This window comes from Perna viridis, chromosome 12, assembly GCF_037379345.1.
Source record: "Perna viridis isolate PV_CMFRI_1.1 ecotype Kerala chromosome 12, ASM3737934v1, whole genome shotgun sequence".
NCBI lineage: Eukaryota > Metazoa > Mollusca > Bivalvia > Mytilida > Mytilidae > Perna > Perna viridis.
The window spans coordinates 3,804,004-3,820,577 of NC_142456.1; the positions used below are offsets into that span (position 1 = coordinate 3,804,004).

Below are 16,574 nucleotides of genomic sequence, written 5' to 3' on the forward strand. Positions count from 1 at the left end.
AACTGACGCTAACACTTTAAAATGTCAGCGTACTATAATTATATGCAACGAGAATGGATATGGTGAATATATCAAAAATACAACACCTCTGGGATGAAAAATGTCAGCTCTAGACTACACATGGGTCTTCAATGACGACAAAGAATCGAAACCCTCACACCACAGGGCAGTCTGCAGCTGGTCTCTAAACAACATTATACACAGGTACAGCGGGCAAATGATATATACAGGCAAAATTATTTCACGTGATTTTCACACGATTTCACCCGAAATGAGCAAATAATCATTGTGACAGAGTTCACTTGAAATTCGTGAGAATCGAGCCTTCATGTGAAATTCACACGACTTGTTCGCATGCAATTCATGTTTTAATCACGTTAATTTCATGTGAAGTTCACATGAATTTGGCGTGAAGCTCGATTAACATGAAATTCACGTGAAAAATATCTGCCTGTGCATATAGTATAATTTCTTCTGAAGTCGTACCTTGATAAACATTTATTCAAAGGATAGCTACACTATTGGTAATGTGTATAGTGATCAAATGAGGACTTCAATTATTTATATAACCTAAATGCATATTCGTTTAAAGCTTCTGAATGAATACATGGATGGAGTAATTACATATAGATGCATTACTGGACGGATTACATAACTCAGAGGTACTTCTTGCGGAAAATATACAGCAGATCAGTGTTATATGTCACACACAGGCGTGGGTTCATAGGAGCATACCTGGCTTACGCACACCCTTTAAATAAAAGAAATGCATGAAATGTTTCATGTTTAATAATCCAACCCCTAAACAGTTTGATTAAATCCCTTTCCTGTAAATCCTTATTCACCATTGACACATATGAATTTTTATAATACGCTTAAAAAATAACGATATTTCAAAAATATTTTGAAAAGTTATTATATTTCGACGTTTCATATTTCTTGAACTAACTTTAGGTATGGATTTTATAACAACGTACACTAAAATAATGGTAATTGTTTGAATGTAAAGATCTAGTGCATTAAAGTTATAACTTGTTAGGCGTTCTTTTTCTTGTTAAACAATATAATTGTATCAATAAATAGAAAATAATCAAGTTCAAAACAAAATGACATGTAAAAAATATTGATTAACAGAAAATTGTTTATTCTTTAACGATGTCGAACGAGAGGCTATTTAGTTAAACAATGAATCAAAAAATAAGAAAGACTGAAGCGATGTCGTAAGAATTAAATTCAATTAGCAAGAAAAGAACAAAGCAGACCGAGAAAGAAAACAACTATCATATACAGAAACTGAAAATTTGAAAAAAAAGAAAAGAAATGAAAACATGGACAACCAGTAGACACGTGCTAGATGCAGCAAAATATATAATGTCTGACACTTGATTGATACCATTGTTTTCGATATTGCTTTCGGACTGTGTTTACAAGGTTTCGGAGCTCCGCGTCAGGTTCCAAAATTATGCTGTACTGCATTATCTTTGAATAATGCCAATACGTTCAAAATTTCAAACGCACACTTTTTTCCAAGTCTTTTGTGAAATTTTAGGTCATGAAATGCTTAAAACTACATATAGTTGATTGTAAAAGTAGCTTTAAAACTAAGAAAGTGGTAGGAAGAAATCTGTCTTTTGAAGTATATTTGCTATCGCGGCAGATAACAACAGATGTTATATAGTTTATCATTTCAAAAAAAAAAAAAAATCGTTAATGTGTTTTTCAATTTCCACAAACTCTCTTATTGCACCTTGACCGAAATTTTAAGACAGAAAAGTGCCAACGACCATAAAATAACATTATAAAAGGTCAGAAAAGTTAGAATAGTCGTTAGTGAATGAGAATGTTCCAATTAACTTTTAAACAAGAAAACGATTCAATTAAAAACTGTTCATTGCTCTCTCGGGCACATGCCTTCTGCTTTTGTATGACTTTCCATTAGATGAATTCGATTAAAATACAATGAGCTGTTTGTTCGAATTGCATTGAATTACATGCGTGTTTTGAAACGGGTTAGTAGAAATGGATCTTTGTTATGTGAGCATTTCCTGGCACATCTATTTTATTGTCATAAAATTCAGACAGGATGTGATTCATGCATGTAAAAAAAAAACTGCCAACTTTGTTCTTATTAGGGAAGAGTAACAAACCACATAACCTTTATTAGTTTGTCAATCGATTGTTTTCATATTGCAATAAACTCATAAAATTAGTTATTTAAGAGTTATCGTTCATACTTAAGTTGATTTTAGTGTAAATCTGTATACAAAAAGAACTGTAGTTATGTAGAACGAGGATAAGTAAAACGAGCCTGCTTGCAAATGAAATAAAGAAGGAAGAGTAATGTGGTATGGATACGATATAAAACACAGATGAAGATTGAGCGCTCTAATAGTCATAAAATTGGTTTTAGGAATTAATGATATGAACGGAGCTTCAGCGACGTCCTACATATATAGAATGTTATAGGACGCTTATCCTACCGGTGCACCTTGTCCATGCTCTCAATTTTTAATGGAGTCTTAGTTGTTCATTTGCTTTTCTTACTTTGTATGTATGATTTTAGTTATTTTATGTTCTTTGTTGTGTATGTCTGTTTTCCATGTCTGGTCTTTGTCCCTTGATTAAATTGTTTTGATTACCGCTATAAAATTGGTTCCCTTGATTACTCTTAGACCAGAACTACGAATGGCTAAAAAACATTCAGACTTAAGTGACAAAATTTGTCGACACGCAAGTAGACAATCGCGCAAGTGTGGATGCGCTGTTTTGTCTTTTAATACTACATTGAGATCCGTCCACCATAGACATGATCTAAAATCATTAATAATATAATAAGAAAAAATGTAGGTTAACGAATGCAGACAACTGTGGAACCTATTGAAATCAATAAGGATCAATGCAAATAAGAGAAGTGTTTCCAATCCTTACAATTTGATGGACGTCAAAGAATGTCTCTGAAATACTTTGATCGACGAATTCATGAAATATATTATAAATTAGGTTGATTGCACTAATTATTGCTAATCATCTCTTTATCAGTGTTAAAACAATAGTTCAAAGAAAAAGTTTTCCGTGATCTCGCTGCTACAGTATATTTTCCATATTTTCAGTAGCTGTTGCCGGTAGAAACAAAATCCATTTGAACAAAATTTACATAAATTTACTCTATGTATTCAAATAGAGAATTATTATGTTACTTTGATAATACAACGCTTCTTTATTCATTTATTCGTTCACATAAGTAATTGTTGCCTGTCTTTTTCATTTTTAGATTTTTTTAACCATTTTAATTTTTTTCTTTAATGTTGTCTTCATTGTCTTGATTGAGACAATGACGTCTACTTTCATGTCTTCTAAACATTCAGTTCTACCTGTCTTTTTAATAAAAAAACAATTAACTCAGGTTTCAGATGTATACATCGATATGATCGAAGCTTGTGTCATTCCGTAATCAAATGAATACATCAAATAATTAAGTAATTACAATAGTTAAGAGAAAAATGTGTTTTCGGCATTGGAAAAAATCTAGGATCTTACATAATTCGGTAAGTTACAATACTGTAGAAGCCTTGAATTACGGCAATTCTTCCCAACAAAAAAAAAAAAAAAAAAAAAAAAAAGATGCACTGAGATGAACTCAGGTTACACATTTATATATTGATAACGGAGAGAGCCTATGTGATTGAAACTTGTGTCATTCCGTACTCAAATGAATATTTCAGCATTGTGAATTTAATCTAATAATAACAATAATTTTGAGAGAAAAGGTGTTTTCAGCATCGTAAATATTATTGATTACTAGGATCTTACGTAACTCGGAAAGCTATGGTGCGAATGTGACTTGTTTTACAGCGATTCTTCCAAATAAGTTCTGAGACATGCATGACCTACAGACATTTCTCGACATTTAAAGTATATGGTATAATACACCATCGAAAATTAACTTACCAAATTAAAAACTAAAATAGCAAACATGTGCTCCAGTCACATGAGAAATAGCATCAAAAGAAGCCGCTGCGAGCTTAACACCTATGGAATGTACAGAATTTTTTACTTAGTTTCTGGTGATATATCCGGTCGGGGCTTGTTTTACCCGGTATCACTTTAAAAATTCCAAAACGTGTCTTGGATTGTATGTTTGTAAAATCTGCCAAATAAACTTGATTTATTTTCAAATGTTTGCCATTAACAGACAAGAAATTTAGAGCTTTGAACTTTTCAAGTAGTTGTTGTTCAATATCTTTAAATGGAGACAGCCAATTCTGTCTGAACTGTTCCTTTTACAAATAGATTCCTTATCAATAAAAAAATGGCGTAATCTGATATTGCTGATACATGTACTTACTTTTTGTTTATTACTTATAGTATTACCATGTATAAAACGTCAATATTTGACCAATTGTCCAAATAATCGTATTTGGTGAGTTGTTTTTTGTAGTTCTTTATGCGTGTTATAACCAGTAATACCTTTGGATTCCATCTTTGATGCTCTGAATGCTTAACGTGACAGATAGTCACCATGTATGATGTTGTGCCTTTTAAAACTTGAAATAGCAAAACGCTCATCGGTCTTATGAAATAAACATTTCGTTCGTTGTCAACTAATATAAAAAAAATTCTTCAGACGTCTTTGATATTTGTATGTTTTTTTTTAAAATATGAAACTTATCTCGCATACCATCTCGACCCGGATAAAATCACCAATAAACAATGATTGATGTCTACGAACAAGAGCGGAATTCATGAATAAACACTCGCATAAATGTATTCATTACCAGGAACTGTCTTTTGCAATTCTATATTCAAACAGAAATTTAAATCTTCTTTGCAAAATAAATGCATCTGACACAAATACATCGAAAGAAATATTGCATATTTCAGGAAGTGTATGGAATGTTCGAAACTACAAAAAAATTATGACATCTTAGTTTTCAATGAATCAGGTTTGACTTTTAACAATACGGACACATACATTACGTTTGTAAAGAAGTTGAAACTTGTTTAAGGATGTTTCATAAAAATCTTGGTAAAACCTGATGTTTCAAAAATACAGTATAAAGATACCGCTTTCATGTCAAATGATATTAATTTATATGAAAAATATTTTATTTCACCATCTAGAATATAATGTATATACACGTGCGTTTTTGGTAACGCCCGTAGTATGTCTTGACCGAGTGTCTTGTTAAAGATACCCAGTACAAAACAACTTAAAGGTACCTTGATAGGATACAAAAATAAATAAATAAATGGAATAATATAAATTAAGACGTTAGAACTTTATTTGGGCGCATGGATTAGAATGAATTATCCTCATTAAGAGTATGTTTTTATGAAAACTGAACAATTTTATACTGAACATTTTCATTGGGGTTTTCGATTGTTGAAGTGGAACGTTCATTGGGGTTACCGACTTCTGCAGTCGAACGTTCATTGTGTTTTTGGATTGATTAAGCTGAACGTTCATTGTAGTTTTCGATCGTTGAAGTGGAACGTTCATTTGGATTTTCGATTTTTGAAGTTGAGCGTTGCAAAGACTGACAGGTTGATTCCGAATGTTAATGTGCTATCGCATAAGTAACTTCCACAAAAAGGCATATCAGTCAAAGAAGACATTTAATTTTGTCTTCTAATCTTATCAGTCATCATATTCTTTTTCCAAGTGTTGTGTTCTTGACGACGTGACGACGAAATATCCACTCATTGGTATGACCCATCCGGGGATGACATGCCACTTTCTTTCGCACTTGATGGAAGCTCTATTCTAATAGACCGTAGATATGCCCTTACAATGTCTTTTTTTAGTTTTAGGTTTGGAACAGTTACATGGTAGCAGGCTATTATTTAGGAAATGATATTTACGTTTTAAATTATCAATGAAAAAAAGAACTTCCGCCGGATATTGTATTGCAGTAGCAGGTGTTTGTAAAATTGAATTAAATGTGCTTATGGCATGTGGCAGTTACATGTTGTATTAAATGTAAATGCTAAGAGTATAGTATTCTTGTGAAAATGGTTTCATATAACGAATAATTGATTATAGAAATTAAACGAAATCCCAGATGCATTGGTAAACTTACCATAATAAATTGATTTCAAACATATAGACAACGCTTTACAACTCTTCTTTATTGCATGAAAATCGAACAAATAATTGATATTTTCAAATGTCATGTATCCTATATATAAAATATGTACCTAATATATGTATAAATTATACAATGATGTTATATTTTAGCCTTTAGATTGATCAATCAGCTACTAGATAGCGCTACCCTGTGTCTGAATATGTCTATTAAAGTGCAGTGTATAGTGATTTTTCTGTTATCCATTTTTGTTTTGTTGTATACTTTAGTAACTTATAAAACTTATAAAACTTATAAAAATATCTATTTCATAACACCAATGCATCCTTTTTGAACGTTAAATGTTAGTTTTTGATTTACTGCAATGGTTAAAGATAAATATATTAAATAGAAAGTATTGAAATTCAATGAGAGAGGGAGAAAACTCTTTCATTTCATGCAGAGTTTTCTCAGGAAAGTGTAAACTCATTTTCTGAGCGATAAGTTATCGATTTTAAAAACCTTTGTACTGTGGGACATTTATATGATATAAACATTATATTGGAACAAAAAAACTGTCGTTGAGTGCGACAAAATTTACTACGTGTCATCCATGTCATATAAACTGCCTGATTTCTAAATTGGCAGTCTCTTAAAGTCTTCACGAAAGTCATTCAAATATGAACAATTACTATAGTACAAATATTCCCAATTCACGAATCGTGCAGCCTATGACACCGAGTAGATTCACAGTTCCCAGCAAGTCCTTATCAGTTCAAAAACAATTGTGTGAGTACAAAGCAGAAATACTCAGATTAAATACAAAAAGAAAATCGTTGAGGTGTTAAAACTGAATTAACACACGACTATTTAAGTACAGAGTCATAAAAAAATTCCTTTTCTGTCTATGTCTAAAGAGATATATGGTAAAAAAACAACACCACCGAGCAAATCCTGTCATTTCATACTACATCTGCTTATGTATTTTTGTGTTACACTATAACGTCCTTTTTCAGATCTATACATCTATAAAATAAAATCGTGAATCAACCAAATGAAGAATGACAACTCTTGCAATGTGCCAATTTCATATACAACTTATAACTTTTATTGTACGATCGAATGACAGACTAAACCTGGCTATGTGATCTGTAACTGTTTCTTATTGAGAAATAAAATTGAACTTGGTAAAATATTGATATAGATGAATGACCTCTTGTCTTATGCTATAACGAATTCTAGTTATGATATTTTCTTCTCTAATACCATACATATTTTAGCTGTGAGTAACAATATAAATGTGTTGAAAGACAACGATAATCTGAGGAACATGGTAGACGGATGTAGCTGTAAAAAGTCTAAATATTTGTGATTTCCTTTACAAAATAAATGAAATAATTTAACCAAATTAATAATGGTAATGGTGTGATCTTAGAACGCAGAAAACAGCATGCAAAAGATTGATTAACGTGTAACTCAACATAATTTTCGTATGCACGATACATTAACTGCAAGTTTTTTTGAGAAGCCAGCAGAATTCGAAAATAAGAAACATGCATATCAAAAATCCAATCTGACAATATAACTTCACTCTATGTAACAAGACCATCGTCTAATATCGATACTACTGGATTTGCTCAGAACAAAATAAAAAAACAATGTTAGAAAAGACCATCGTTTAATATCGATACTACTGGATTTGCTCAGAACAAAACAAAAAACAATGTTAGAAAAATGATTTTTTTGACAGAGTTATCTGCCCTTGAAATGTTCATTTTCTATGCATTTCAAGAAAATTGTATTTCAGTTCATTTCAATGATATGGGAAATATCGTTCTTTTCAATTTTTCTGATGGTGCAAATAGTCAAATTAAAATTTCAAAATGGTGACTTTTTTCATTCCATGTTTCACCCATGCATTGATTCAAAACACATTCTACACGGATGTTAATTATAGTCTAATAAAGCCAAATATAAATGAGTTTAAAATTTTCAGCATGAAATTGATCACTTTTTACTAAAACCATTTATTATCAATGTTCCTATGAATAGTACAAGTTTTATACAGTAAAACGTGTTGATTCTCCCTTTGAAACATTATGAAAACAAAATTGTCTACTAATGCACACATACCTGGAAGAACATTAAAATGATTGTATTCACCTATTCTCTACTATATAAGTGACAAATTAAAAGCATGAAAAAAACTAGTAGTACATTAACCCTTTAGGCATCTAAGGAAAGAGTAATCAAGGGAACCAAGGTTATAGCGGTAATCAAAAGAATGAAATCCAGGGACGAAGGCCAGACATGGAAAACAGACATACACAACAAAGAACATAAAGTAACAAAATCATACATTCAATGTAACAAAAGCAAATGAGGAACTCGGACTCCACTAAAAACAGGAAACATGGACCAGGTGCACCGGTAGGGTAAGCGTCCTCTGCTTTTCTAGAAACACCCGCCGAGTTGCTCATAAAAAGTCAAGTCCGGGGTAGACAAATGAGGAAAGGAAGACTATAACCCGTTGAATAAATAAGTTTCCATGGTGCAGATGGATACACCATAACGATCCACGAGTTCATGATGGCGACCATAAAACTTCTGTAGTGATGACTTCAATTTTGTAGCAACATAACACTGTTCCAGAAGTCTACTTGTTAGAAGTCTAGCGCGATAATAAAAATCTGCGTAGTTTCGGCAAGCTCTGGCATAACGATATGAACACTCCATACGCAGGTGCTGAAGGGATGTTGCCACAGATGAAAGCAAAGTTGACAATTCTGAATGAAAAGTCCTCACGTTTGTCGTAAAGTTTGGTCAATAGTTTTCCCTTACCATCGATTTCTTATAGTAGGTCAAGATATGAGGCTGACCTTACAGTGTCTGTAGTATCCTTTATCTCAAGTTCGTTGGGGTAGATGCGATGTATCAAATCCCCGAACTTAGGATTGTTTACATATAATACGTCATCAATATAGCGGAAACTGAGATTTAAAGATCTAGCTAAACGATATTCTCTCTTTTGGATTAGATTAGCTATAAACTCAGCCACATAAGGAATAGGTCAGCAAGTAGATGAGCACAATTTGTTCCCATTGGAATGCCGACCGTTTGATGAAAAACACGCCCGCCACACTGGGCAAATATGTTGTCGATTAAAAATTCCAGCATTTTGTAAACACCTTCCTCTGTATATTTAGAAGATGATTTGGAATTATTTCTCACAAAGTATGTGGAATCTCTACCAAGAACTATATATTTGTATCTAGGTGTACCATCTTTTTTGGAAAAACAACGATGTATAATGTTTTTAGTTGGGATTTTAACTGAGTATGGGGAATAGAAGTATACAGTGTTGAAAAAACATAGGTCTTAATGCTATTATATTCAGATAATAGTCTTGAAATGATTGTCTCCAAAGACCTTTCAAATTTTTCATGATCCACATTGAATTAATACCACTACGGGAGTAACAAGATTGTGGTAGGACTGCCGGCCCTTTTTGACAGTTGTGAGTATAAAAGTTAAAATGACCCACCGAAGCATGACTGTAAACTGGTAACAAAAATAAGTAAGTGTTAAGCTTTTTACCAACCTTCTACAGTTGTTTCTTTATAATTCATTTCTTGTTTGAAAGATTGATTCAAGTGAAAAAGTGTAATAAAACAATAAACATAAGTGAAAGGAATTATTTAGAATATAAATAAAACTTTTCACAGATATTTCTTTCATTTCATTCAGCTTTACCAAAAGGAACAATCAATAAGTTAAATGATTTTTTTTTCAAAATGGACATTGACTTAAATGAACTATAGGTCCAAAGATACCGTTTTTATAGTCAATTACAAATCAAAATGCTATATTATAGTGTAACTATACTATATTTGTATTCAGATCAGTATTTGGAGAAAACAATACATATATCTTCCACTTCAAAGAACCAAACCAAGAACGACAACTCAGGCGAAGTAAGAAATTAGTATACACTCTATTCATCTTAATCTTTTATCTCAAAAGTGTAATAACCTTATGGCAAACTGAGAGTGGTTATGTGGAAATAAATATAAATTTGGAGTGTTGCATGCAAGAATCACATCCTTTCTTAATTTTATAAAATGTAATCAAGGGATCCAAGACAGGAAAACAGACAAACAGAAGAAAGAACATAAATTAACTAAAATAACACATACAAAGTAACAAAAGTAAATGAGCAACTCGGACTCCACTAAAAACTGGGAGCATGAAACAGGTGCACCAGTACGGTAAGCGTCCTCTGCCTTTTTTAGAAACATCCGCCTAGTTGCTCATAAAAAGTCAAGTCCCGGGTAGACGAAAGAGGAAAGGAACTCTAAGTAAAGTTGTCTACATGTCTACCATTTGATGCTTTGCATCGCCATCAAACATCGTTCACACGATTGTAATAACATAACACAACAGTGCGTAAAATTGCCAGACATTAAATTTAACGAGTAATATGATCCTACGTTAGTTGCTTGTATGAATAAAATAATCTACGAATACAATACAATGAATGAAACAAACGATTTAAAAAAAAATATTTGTAGATTTGATGCGTCACTATGATAATCTGTTTATCATGTTTACCAAGTAAAAGTTAAATCAATACGGTTCTGGGAGAATTAAACAAAAATAAAATGACAGCTTAATGGTTTGAATTCTGTCTTTAAAACGAAATTAATAAATTTATTAAAGGCTATTGATTTTATCAAAATCTTGTCATATTTAATGTAATAATGGTATTCTTTAATGTAACATCTTTAGAACGACTTTTATTGATGTATCATACATATATACGAATATATTAATCCATATATAATAAAGTAGAATGCTTATAGTCATCCATATATATAAACGTCTAAATATGTTTAACATCACCAGAAGATGGTAAAATTTAAATTGAATATTTCGGATAACAGATATCCTTCCTCAGCATAAAACTCATAAAACTATATGAGCATAAAACTCACAAAGTTCAAGATCAAAACAGATTCAGAAGCTGAATAGCGTGCGCTGTGGGTGATTGTACCTTTATCAAAGGCTCAAATAAGCAACTGATGAGGAGCCTGAATGAAAATAACAAAGAGGGTCTTTTTATCAAAGTTACAATTAACTGTGGAAAACAATTTAAAAAAATAAAAAGTCAAAATATAGTAGTACGGCGTATTGATGTATAGCAAGTAGTGCTGTACCAGCCTTAGATCCAAGACCTTAAAACGTATTATTTTTTTATTCTATATTTTTAAGTCTTTCTTCTAAAATCATTTTTTAAATCGTTTTTTTTAATGCAATTTCAAGCACTGGTGTCCAGGCTTTAATATGTACATTGTCCTGGTAATGGAACATAAACTCTATTTTACTGTCTGTTTCGAGTTTAGTTTTTAATCGATTAGCTCAAACCTACCGAACATGATCTTTTTTTTCAAACAGTGACTCAGTAAAATCATTATATAAATATTAACTAATGTAGTAGTCTCTATAAATATAAGGCGGAAAGTGACACTTGCATGTCAAAAACCCACATAATTCAATTTGATTTCTAGTTCAGAAACAGTTACAGATCAAACAACTAGTTCTACTTTGTTAGTTAGATGTTGCACTTTAAAAATAAATAGTTTAGAGATTGTAACAAAATAGGAAGTTTGCAAGACTTTTCATTTCTGATTTGTTGTTGATCTAAGAGTGATATGAATGAAATGGTTACACCACAATACGATATGTATGTAGCAAAGTACTAATTACATGTAAGATATGGCGTACGTAGACCGATTGTCTAAATTGTATAAGGCGTCCCTAATGTCTTATTGATTAGTTTCTTACATAACTGCATACTATGTAATGGTTTGTACGACATAAGAAACATGTTGGTTCATTTATTAATTATAGCACAAAAAATGTTCATTTCTGACCATCGAAATGGTATAATTATTTCTTTGTAATTTTTTATACCGATATGGATGTGAAAAAAGGTATAAAACTGAATTGACAAATGATGTTCAGTTGTTCAAAACGATGAATACTAAATGTCTGAAAGATTGTACAGTTTAACGGAACAATAACCTACAGTTCACTTAATAACCTACTTTATTATTTGTTTTTCTTAATTTTTCAGAACAATAATCAATATATTCCGAAAGACAATTTACAACAACTTTTAAAAACGTATAAACCTGACAAATTTAGAATGATCTTGATAGCAGCAGAATTGCAGAGAAGTCCTACATTTACAACGGTTAAACTGATATGATAAGACATAACTACAAGATGGCGATAAAAATGGAATATTCTGCCAATGCATTGTGACAGCGGAAAAGGTGAGGGGTACAATGAGTTTTTGCCAACATACTCCTCTGATATCATGACTCCACAACAGATTATGTACAAATTGGATGAAGAATCGATCTCCGAGACTACTTGGGAATATAAACATATGTTTCGTCGGGAACGTTCAAGTTTCACCTGTCTAACACGATTGTTTTGAAATTATAACAAAAGCTTCATAGCACTTTGTATTATATAAAAAGATATTTACTTTATACAGCAAATCCTGTCTCAACCGAACATATATCGGATTTTATTCGTTTTAGACATTTGTTTGGTGTACAAAGGTTCAAAATACATTTAAACTGGTTCCAAGAGACTTTAAAAATATCTGGTTTAGGCAGATTTACTGTATTAATGGTTTAATATAAGTTTATATTATACCACCTACTTGATACCCAAATAAATTGAGAATATAACCACACGTGTAAACATAAGTCTAATTTAAATAATATACAGTGCCATACACACATTTAAAATCACGGAAAAGCCGACAACAATATGCTAAAGGATAAATCAGAGGGAAACTTGACAATTAATTTAGGAGGAAATGGAATCAAAGCATGTAAATAAATAGTAAAGACAACTTTCCAGGAAACCGAAAACCAAAACAAATTAAAACTTTACATAATCTGTTTCATTGATGAAGTGAGACAGTCTTATTTGCAAAAAACTTAATTCTAAGGAATTTTTAGCACCTGATATTTAATTCTTCATTATTAAGCCTAGGACAAATTCCTCTAGGTATTTTATTGTAGCAGCAGGTGTTTGTGATATAGAAATAATCATGCTTATGTCTTGTGACTACTAAATTTTGTATTAAGAATTAAAATTCCGACACGGCCTCAAGTAGAGTTTATTCAAGATATAGACAAACTCACCGACCGAAGGATCGTTTTGGTCTACATGAGCTTAATGTTTAAGTTTGAGTAGTCCTTTCTGTATTTAGATCTGTATTTGTTTTTGAGAAAATAATACATTCATCTCCAACTAAAACGAACCAAAGATCAAGAACGATTATTCTTGCAGAGACCAATTCCATACACAATCTATATAATTATTTTTTATCTCAGACTTGAAACAAGCGAAAGACAAATTAGGCCTGATTATGTTGTCAGTTACTGTTTATGATTTCAAAATACAAGTATATTCAGTGGGTTTTCGTTTCGACACGCCCGAATTGCATCCTGTGTGATTTTCATATGGACTATACTCCAAGTCACCTCAGATTGTTTGCGGTTTTTTGCGTTTATTTTTGTAATTACTCGACGGTTCCTTTCAAAAACTTGCCATTTCATTCATGTCGTTCTGTACTACGATTCCCTTACAATTATTTTTCGTTCTTACCTCCGAGATTGAAAAAATTCAAAATTTATTTTTCCTACGAGAATTTTGCATTGAATGTATTGTTTATCCGCCATCTTGTTTCTATGGACATTTTTAAATGTTCCCTATTATCTCACAATTGAAGAGCTGAAATAACATGATTTCCCGCCATATTTCTGGTTCCCTGCTAATGTATTACTTTATGTGGTAAGACTCTTCTTAAGTACCAGTTGTAGCATTTTCATTCGGAACTTATGGTTTTGTCTTTTACTAAAGGTAAAGAGCAGAAATATGGCGGGAAATCATGGTATTTCAGCTCTTCAATTGTGAGATAATAGGGAACATTTAAAAATGTCCATAGAAACAAGATGGCGGATAAACAATACATTCAATGCAAAATTCTCGTAGGAAAAATAAATTTTGAATTTTTTCAATCTCGGAGGTAAGAACGAAAAATAATTGTAAGGGAATCGTAGTACAGAACGACATGAATAAAATGGCAAGTTTTTGAAAGGAACCGTCGAGTAATTACAAAAATAAACGCAAAAAACCGCAAACAATCTGAGGTGACGTGGACTATAGTACTTAAATGAAAATGCTAAAGTATAGTATTCATATAAAAATGGTATCATAAAACGTAAAATTGATTACAGAAATTAAAGGAAATCCATGAAGTATTTCAAAACTTACTAAACTTAATTGATTTCAAACATATACAGAACGTTTTACAACTCTTCTTTCTCGCAAAACATACGAACAATTCATTGATATTTTCAAATGGCATGTCACGTATTTTATATATTAAATGACCTAATACGTGTATATATTGTATACATTATACAATTATATCATACCATTAACCTTAGATGGATCAATCATCACTTTTGTGTTACCTAAAGCTTATATCTGAAAATACCGATTGAAATGCTATACATAGTGATATTTCATAGCTTGGTAATCCCCTTATCGAATCATTAAAAAAGTATTTTGTCTGGTTATATATTTTGATAACTTGAAGTCTAGCGAAAGTCATGCAAATAGTTGGGTACAAATGTTTAAATACAAGCCCACAGCGATCATGAATCGTGCATCTGTCAAACCCAAGTAGCATAAAAGAGTAATCAAGGGAACCAGGGTTATAGCGGTAATCAAAAGAATGTAATCCAGGGACAAAGACCAGACATGGAAAACAGACATACACAACAAAGAATATAAAGTAACTAAAATCATACATACAAAGTAACAAAAGCAAATGAACAACTCGGACCCCACTAAAAACTGGGAGCATGGACAAGGTGCACCGGTAGGGTAAGCGTCTTCTGCTTAGCAAGCCCTTACCACTTCCTGAACTAACATTCTCAACATGTACATAAACCTTACTTCACAAAACAATAATATGAGTACAAATACTCAAATAAAAGAAATGTGCTGTCTCGGTAAAATTGAATAACCAAACGATTTGCTATTTAAGTACCAATTTATGTGAAATTCCAGCACTGTCAATGGCTCATATGATGCATGGAGCAGAAAAAAACACCGAACAAACGATGTTTTTCAGACTTCATTAGCATATTTGTTTTATACGTGAGGTGGTACATTCTGTTTTCAGATCTATATTGTAATCGCGAATCAACCAAATCAAGAAAGATAATTCTTGCAAGGTGCCAATTTCACATACATAATCTATACACCATTAATTACAAAAGTACCACATCCGATCTATAAATAAAGACTGATATTAGGTCTGTACCTGATTCTGAAGGAGCTATAACAGTAAACTTGGTGACATTTCGACATACTTGTCCTGTGTGGTGGACATGGTTTTCAACAAACGATCGGCATTCCAATGGGAACAAATTGTGATCATCTACTTGCTGACCTATTCCGTTCCATTTATGTGGCTGAGTTTATAGCTTATCTAATCCGAAAGACAGAATATCGTTTAGCTAGATCCTTTAAGCTCAGTTTCCGCTATATAGATGACGTATTATCTTTAAACAATCCTAAGTTCGGGGATTTGGTACATAGTATCTACATAGAAGAACTTGATAATAAGGATACTACAGACACTGTAAAGTCAGCCTCATATTTTGACCTACACTAGCTTCTAGAACAGGGTTATGTTGCTACAAGATTGAAGTCATCACTACAGAAGTTTTATGGTCGTCATCATGAACTCGTGTATCGCTATGGTGTATCCATCAGCACCATGAAAACCGATTTATTCAAAGGAACATGGTTTTCCTTTCTTCGTTTGTCTACCCCGGACTTTTTATGAGCAACTCGGTGGGTGTTTCTAGAAAAGCAGAGGACGCTTACCCTACCGGTGCACTTGGTCCATGCTTCCAGTTTTGAGTGGAGTCCGAGTTCCTCATTTGCTTTTGTTACTTTGTATGTATGATTTTAGTTACTTTGTGTTCTTTGTTGTGTATGTCTGTTTTCCATGTCTGGTCTTTGTCCCTGGATTACTTTCTTTTGATTACCGCTATAACCTTGGTTCCCTTGATTACTCTTAGAAATCGATGGTAAGAGAAAACTGTTGAACAAACTTTACGACAAACGTGATGACTTTTCTTTCAGAATTGTCAACTTTCTTTTCATCTGTGGCAACATCCCTTCAGTACCTGCGTATGGAGTATTCATGTCACAACTCAAACGCTATGCCAGAGCTTGCCGAAACTACGCAGACTTTTTGTATCGCGCTAGACTTCTAACAAGTAGGCTTCTGGTGCAGGGTTATGTTGCTACAAAATTGAAGTCATCACTACAGAAGTTTTGAAGCCGCCATCATGAATTCGTGGATCATTATGGTGTATCCATCTGCCATGAAAACTGATT

The 16,574-nt window shown here is 32.4% G+C and overlaps 1 protein-coding gene across 6 annotated transcripts in view; it reads right to left on the minus strand.

Moving 5' to 3' along the window:
• Positions 1-16,574, minus strand: part of LOC148600904 (G protein-coupled receptor dmsr-1-like) — a 62,646-nt gene that overhangs the window by 8,580 nt on the left and 37,492 nt on the right. The window contains exon 1 of one of the 6 annotated variants that reach the window (XM_088554905.1): positions 15,487-15,647. The exons of the other annotated variants lie outside the window; for them this stretch is intronic. The gene's annotated coding sequence lies outside the window, so the exon portion shown is untranslated. Of the gene's footprint in view, positions 1-15,486; positions 15,648-16,574 lie in introns of those variants that run through there. 6 annotated transcript variants of the gene reach the window in all.